The 7,733-nt window shown below is 35.5% G+C and overlaps 1 long non-coding RNA gene across 5 annotated transcripts; it reads left to right on the top strand.

Moving 5' to 3' along the window:
• Positions 1–2,698: 2,698 nt before the first annotated feature.
• On the top strand, positions 2,699–7,361 carry LOC113323432. 5 transcript variants are annotated; one of them, XR_003347607.1, is made up of 18 exons: positions 2,699–2,779; positions 2,899–3,068; positions 3,157–3,207; positions 3,324–3,654; positions 3,826–3,910; positions 4,078–4,210; positions 4,330–4,492; positions 4,805–4,896; positions 5,035–5,103; positions 5,196–5,256; positions 5,343–5,409; positions 5,496–5,598; positions 5,763–5,810; positions 5,915–5,985; positions 6,460–6,565; positions 6,642–6,708; positions 6,941–7,001; positions 7,101–7,361. It is a non-coding gene; the product is annotated as an uncharacterized LOC113323432 (long non-coding RNA). The 5 variants fall into 5 exon arrangements; XR_003347606.1 differs by having other exon boundaries at positions 3,829–3,910; XR_003347609.1 differs by having other exon boundaries at positions 3,324–3,573.
• The last annotated feature ends 372 nt before the right edge of the window (positions 7,362–7,733 follow it).

Below are 7,733 nucleotides of genomic sequence, written 5' to 3' on the forward strand. Positions count from 1 at the left end.
ATTATCCTCAGAAATTGAAATTTCTGAGTCTGATACCAAGATAGATTTATGATATCTACATTGTTAAGGGTTGGATAATATTGATTAGGAAAGAATAGTTGACTCATTACAGGACAATGAGTATATATACTCAGACTCTAAAGACTCATTCAGCACTCACCTCTTACGTGCTCATGGCACATACAATGACTCTTACATTCACACAGGACAAGCCATACAGTCACTCACACTATTACCTGAAAGAAGAAGAGGTAGAGTAGCGAGTTAGGCCGAGTTGACTCGTTCATTATGAGATGATTTGGAGGGGTTTTACGTCTTTTTACAGGATAGAATGATTGCCACCTAGGCACTAAACTCTGTTAACCGTTTTCTTAAGAAAACGGTGTGGAAAAATCAAAGTAGGGGTATTAAATATATAATGAAAAAATGTAGACATTTTTTTAAATGCATTTCTTTATATGGATATTTTATTAAAAACCCCTTAAACTATCTTAGGTATAGGCAAAGAAGAAGAGAAACAAAACTCAAAACACTGAATAGACTAACTGAGTGCTGAAGTACGCTGTGGACCAACTCTCAATTACATCCATAAAAGACAATTCCTAAAAGTCTTTAAAGATTAGACACCAAGTAAACAATATATATTGAGCGTCTATATCTGCCCAAAGTGGCCGTTATCTTTTTTCTCAAGCCGTTAAAACGGTAAAAGCTATCATGGACAGTCGACCCATATCCAGATTCCAAAGTCCGAACACGTTTTTTCCTACCTTGCTAGCAATACATCTACTGGAACAAAAAAAAAACTACAACGTGTGGAAGAAAGAATCGCTGTTGATTTTTTTTGATTTTTTTTGTATAATCAAATACGGTTGAACAGCCGACATCTCCATATGATATCTCCAAGGGTGATTTTGTCGATCCATCAAATCAATTAAATTATTCGATTAGATTTAATCAGCTGTTGAGCTGTTGTCGTGACCTGTATGTTTTATCGTTGCCGTATATACCCACTCTGTTGCACGTTTTCATAGTCAATGACCTAGGTGCCGGTGTTCTGTCAGTGTAAACCTATCGTTTGATTAGTTTACACAAGCATGGAGAGGCTTGGTACACTAAAGTTGTCCACCATTAGCTTTTCCGATTTAATTACGCTAACACATGATATACTAGCCTTTTATTTTAACTTTGTTATGGCGGAGACTTTTATTTAAAAAAAATAAATAAATAACTTCAACCCATATCTACAATTTTGAAGAATTTTTTATCCATCTCACGTACGGGTACCCAAAGGTTATATACATTACAATTGGAGCAAGCCATGATTTTCATTTATGCTTTCTGGTACACCGTATGTATCTTGAGCAATTCTAGCAGAAATCAAGAATATAAAATAAAGCATGGACAACTTAGGCAAGTTAAAGAGTGGTCAAGATTTGTTCTCCTAAAAGCTAAATCTATTGTTGTTAGGATCCTAAGAGAAAACTATTAAAACAAATATATTTGGATGGCCAAATCTTTTAAAGTTCTGGAACGCTTCTTCCTGTTCGAGCACCAAAGAAAGAGAGGCTCAAACCCTAACAATAACAAACCTCAGAAGAATTAAAGAATCAAAGCCCCGTCTTTGAATCAAGGAGGAGGTAATTATTCCCCCTACTATCAATTGTATGCCAGGTATAAAATTGACACTTCAGGCTATGAATTTATAACTACTTATGAACTGTGATTGTCCATTCTCACTTTCAACGATGAACTAAATTCAATCAGAACTGTGGTTGATTCCAAGAACTTTTTTTTTCACCTGCATATGTTGTGACACAATTCTGTAGAAACCCCATAATCTATTCATTTTCGAAGGATGAAGATCAGTGTATTTTGAATGGAAACCTCTCTCACTTCCCCTCGGCATTTCTAAGGTTATATTTCCTTTACATGCATATTTCAATTTTCTATCAATATCTTTTGCATTGTATTATTATCTGAATTCCTTCAAATCAGAGAGACCATTTCTTTGATCTATTTAGGTTTCTTTTTTAAGTATAAGGTCATTGTTCTGATTATTTTTCAAGGAAGGCACTAAACTTCTGAAGGAACCAAATTCAATCATTTTCTCTTTCTTGGATTCGTAGTAGACCCAAACTTTGTGTAAGTAATCTCTTATCTTTTCTCTTTTTCTATTGATATTTATTATGATAAATTTTGAAAAAAATAGATCCACAAATCATTATCTTGGTCACTTTGTGGTTTATGACAGAAGATTAATTTTCAAAATTTGTTGAAGTATGTGTGTTTCAAATCTTGATCGAAAGATGATGTGACATAACCGTTGGATTTTGATGGTTCAGTCCATTGTGAAGGTATTTCATTTTCTTTCCACTACACCAAATTTTGGATTTAGCAACCTCGATTAGCAACAAATCTAGAGCTGTTGCTAATTCGTAACCAAAAAATCTGTTGCTAAACTTTAGCAACAACATAATTCTGTTGTGAAACTCGCAACTACTTATCTTCTGTTGCTACTAGCAACTACACCAAATTCACACATGCCACTCGTATGTGTGCCAAGTAACCCTTATTGTTATTTTCCTACCCAGTCAACTTACACCATTTTGAATCAGATAGATGATTCCACCCTAACAACCATATTCGTCTAACCCTAGACTTAAGAAATCTTATCCACTCCCTTCTCTATTTTCGATCAGTTCATCCATTCTCTCTATCCAGCCGAAACAAGAAAAAGAAGAGATAAGAACAGTAGCTGGTGGCGAAGAAAAAGATAAAGGTGCACAGATCGCACCATCATTGAACTTGATGAAGTTTACTAAATCTCAGCGATTTAGTTTTTCTAATTCGAATTTGGTTCGATTTTGTTGCTCACTAGTTTGATTTTTTTGTGTGTAGAAAAGGGAAGTTGTACCGATTTATTGGGGTTTCAGTTTTATTGTTTTTATGAGTTGAAGAACAACTACTGTTGCTAGTCCTGCTTCTTCAGGCTGTTATTCGACAAAACCTAAAAAATCTGAACGCTGGTTTGGGGCAAGTAGTAAACCCTAATCTAATCTAAGTTTTAGGTGATTATTATTGCTTTGATTGATGTTGTTTTTTTTTTTGTTTGAATTAGAGTTTTAATGTGTGTTTTTTTGGTTTTTTTTTATGTAGATATTGTGATGAATAATTTTGCGAGTTGCAAGAATCAGATTATGGATCTCTGTAAGCGGATCTTTGTTATTATTTTTAGCGGTTTGTTGAAATTGGAACTTTGGTTCTCTTTCTTTGTGTTTTGGGGCCATACGAAATTGTAATTATGGTTTTGTTTCTTGGTTTAGGTATTGAATGTCAAGAAAATCAAGCAAAGCCCTAACACCGAACATTGATTTGTTGTATGTTTATTTATGAAATTTGGTGGTGGTGCCTAGTTATGTTGGCGATAGTGGTGTGTTAGTTATGGTGTGGCTCAACTATCACCCACCGCCACCAGCACCTTCAATAACATCCACCAATCGCCAACTCAGTGTCCACAAATGAGATTATGTGTTTTCATATATGCACAATTAAGCGGCTGTTCAAGAAAACATGGTAAAGCCTAGGCTCTTATATTTTCGCAAATGACCTCAATTTTCTTGTGTATATGAATTTGATTTGCTGTGGAATAAGTAGGTAAGTCGATATCATTTTGATTTGATTTCCGTGTTTAAAAATCCAGTCCATATTAACTTGTTAAAAGCTCTTTACATATATAATTTTCTTAACTTTTCTTATTTAAAATGGGAATTCATGGTCTGATCTTCTTCTGTGTATCATTGTTCTCGGGTGTTTTTGTTAACGGAGAAGGAGGACTATCATTCAAAGTGATGCATAAATTTGGAGGTGAAGCTAACAGGTCACTTAAGGACGGCAAAGCTACTGGAACCAGGTTCGTATATATATTAAGATTAATTCTTATAATCAATTTTACTTTATATTTTCTTTTTAATTACGTGAGTTGGCATACGAATGAAAAATACCGGCGAAATTGAAGTTTGAAAATAATTGTATTCATGAACTCTTTAGACTTTAGATCGACTCTTTATTTTCTTACAGGCTTTACTACACAAAACTTGCAATTGGATCTCCTCCGAAAGATTATCTTCTCGAAGTAGATACTGGTAGTGATGTTTCATGGGTTAACTGCGCCTAGTGTAGCCCTTGCAGTCCTACTTATACTGCCGAAGACGTAAGCGCGATTAATCCTTTTCCGTTTCTCCAATGAGAGTCATGCTGCAGAAACAACCCGATTAATTTTATCCTCCCCCCCCTGCCCTAATATATATTCCTGTTTTGCACGAAATTTAGCAAAGATCCCATGGCCACTCTTGGATGTTTGTTCTCTAAAAACGTTTGTGAATATGGAGACGGAAATGGAAGTGCTGGATACGTTGTTCAAGACATTGTTGAGTCTGATCTAGTACTGGAAATCTTCAAACAACTATTGGAAATGCATATATATTCTATTTGGGTAAGCCATAAAATATAATTTCATCTAATATTTATGGGAAATTGGTGTCGTTTTGATTTAAGACTCGAGTTCACTTGATTTGTGGTTTCACATATGTCCGTGTGATTGCAATGTGGCTGTATGTTTTTCAATAATTGTATTCCAGTGTTTTACCCTCTGTCTGCTTGATATGATATTAAACTTTAATTTTGTAATCCTTGTATAGGTTGTTGTGATTGGAAAGCCTAGGACACACAAACCAAGTAAACTGAACTAATGATAAAATCCAATCAGTTAAGTAGATTTATATTGCAAGTTTTAAATCCATTACAGATACAATGGCGTGCGCTTGATGAGATTAATGCTGGAGTTTGTGATGGAATGACAAACGAAGAAATAAAGAAAAACATGCCCGAAGGATATGAGTATGTTGCTGACTTCACATCACTATGTACACTTATTTTATTATCCATTTGTTTCCTTCCACTCTTAATGGTGTTTGATGTAAGAACATTGTCTATTGAACCTTTAAATTTTTTCTTCATGTTATTTGCCGATTGCAGGTCTCGTAAGAAGGACAAGATGAGGTACCGCTACCCTCAGGGGGGGTCTTATCTTGATGTTATCCAAAGGTTTGTGCAAACTCTGTCTTTGATAATCATGTTATGAACAACTTTTTTCCACCCAGCTTGTTCCTTATAGTACATCTTCCGTATTCCTGCAGGTTAGAGTCTGCGATTATGGAGACTGAACGTCAGCGCTCACCTGTTGTGATTTCGCACCAGGTTTGCGTTTGGGCTTTCCCATCACAGCATATAATGTCAAGCTATCTCCAACGCCAAACCTAACTACTAAATCTGAACTTCTACAGGCTGTATTGAGGGAGTTATATGCATATTTTGTTGACAGGCCTTTGAAATAAAATTCCAGATATTGAGGTAATCTATGAATTGCTTAAAATTTCTTACACGGGTTTGTTTTTGTATGGAGACACGTTATAGACTCGTTATTCTGCATTTTTCAGATACCATTGCATAATACAATCGAGACACAAATGGGGTCATTGGGGTTCCAGAGAAACAATACAAACTCATGGATTGAACTTGTTGTCACACATCTTTAAATCGGTAACATATAATCACAATAATGATAATGATAACCCACGGGGAGGTACAAAATAACCTTGTAATCCTCAATTATGGTTGAAGTTAGTAGTGGGTTTGGATTATTTATGGGTGAAAAAATGATTGAGTGGTGTCTTCTTACTTGTTTCTTTCTTTGAATTTTGTAGGTTGAGTATTATTTCAGTGATGCAAATTAGGCGAAGTCTTCGAAGCTTGTAAGTGGCTGGATTCATTTAACTGTTTTATGTGATCATGTCCTGCACATTAAAATCATATCTAGGGGTCCATTCTCATGTTGTTTTGGTGCTGAAATCTGCAGGTTGCAATTGAAGATGGAAGTAGGTCAAGCATCAAAATTCATTCACCGACTCAGATATGGAAGGATTGCAGGTAATATCAGTAACTAATATGCTATCTTTGATGTATGTTGGTTGTATCATGTAGAGCAAGGAAGTACCTGCTTAGTTTTCCTTTCTTTTCGAGTAACCATATCTTATCTTGCTTGAGTTGTGAATGTAAAACACCACTGGCGTTTTAATTAACAATCTTATACATGGTTGGATCTGGGATCTTGTCTGTTTGTTTGAGTTTACGTACCGACTATTGTTTGATCACATATATTCGTGGTGCAAGACACCAAGGCATTCAACTTCTGAATATATCATCAGTTTTCAGTATTTCATCTCTGCTGACTTCGCGATGTGGTAAGGATGAATTATATGCTAGAGATGGTTTATACATTAGCAGCATGTCATCATACTCACATCAGAGCCTACATACATGTGTGCAATTTTCCCTCTTTAGGCTTTTCACCCTTGAAGTTTCTGTTCAGCATTTTTGTCTCTAATGCATCTCGGGTGGCAGGTATATAGATGTGATTCGTCAGTTGATCGACAAAGCAGGAGATTTCGCCAGTGATGACATTTGGTACCGTGTTGTGCAGTTTGTGACAAACAACAAAGATATACATGTATGCTATCATATACTGAATTTAGATGCTCTCCTGCTGTGTCTTTCTTTATTTTTCTAACGTTTTATCTTCCCAGCCTTATGCAGCAGAAAAAAGGTAGAGAGTATCTCGACAAGCCCGCTATACATGAAACAATGGTCAAGGTGTGCATATGAACCTTCTTTATTCAAGCTTAAAATTTGGTCATATTAGCTTTGTGGACCGTCTTTTAATTACATGTCTTAAAGGAAACAGCTGGTAGGGGTTTCTGTTGCTATAAAAATGTAATAAAAGACCTTCAAGATTAACTGTTTTTCACGGTCTCTTATTTGTTGATTTCATTTTTGTTCATCTTCCTTTGCACTTACATCTACCTTGTTACATTGTAATTCTCAGTTAGGCTCATCAGCTGTGCAAGATATCAAGTAACATGTTTCCGGATAAAGGCCTACTGATTGTGAGTAATAAATCTTTTCTACGCAGTACCTTTAAAATTGGTAATAGGCATATTGTGGTCCTCTACTGCTTCTGAATGGTATTTCTTTCTTCGGTGTAGGTGTGTTCTGCACCGAATTATTGCTATATGTGTGGAAACATAGCTCTGAGACTGAGCTTCAGTGATAATACGGTATATTATAGGATCTTGTAGGTTTGTTTTTTTTCCTTTAACTTGGGTCATGTGCGTTGGATTGTACTTGAAGTTAAGTTGTTTTTTTCTTTTCAGCGTAGAACATTGTATGAATCTCAACATAAAACACTGTATGTCAATTGCCAAATTTATTTGTTGGTTAATGGATCAATTATAATCATTGTAGTTGGAGTATATGATCTGTGGGAATGTTGAATACGATGGTTCTTAATTTGAATCATTAGAACTGGATGAATCAGGGTAATTGCAGGGAACTGGAATATTGCAGGATAAATTGGGAAGAAATAGTTTTTGACTTGGTCAACGAAGACTTGACCTTTTTTTTTGCTGCAAAAATTTAGGAACTGCTGAAACGTGAGCTAAGTCTGAACCAGAACAACTATATCATGTTCTAGTAAAATTTATCCCAAAATAACTCCAAAATTAGCAACAGAGTAGCAAAGGATTTGTTCTGTTTCTATATTTCAATTTCACAACAGCTTGGCTATGTTGCTGCTGCCGTTGCTGACCGAAATTAGAAACAGAGCTAGAGCTGTCGCG

Source organism: Papaver somniferum, chromosome 11 (assembly GCF_003573695.1).
Source record: "Papaver somniferum cultivar HN1 chromosome 11, ASM357369v1, whole genome shotgun sequence".
Taxonomy (NCBI): domain Eukaryota; kingdom Viridiplantae; phylum Streptophyta; class Magnoliopsida; order Ranunculales; family Papaveraceae; genus Papaver; species Papaver somniferum.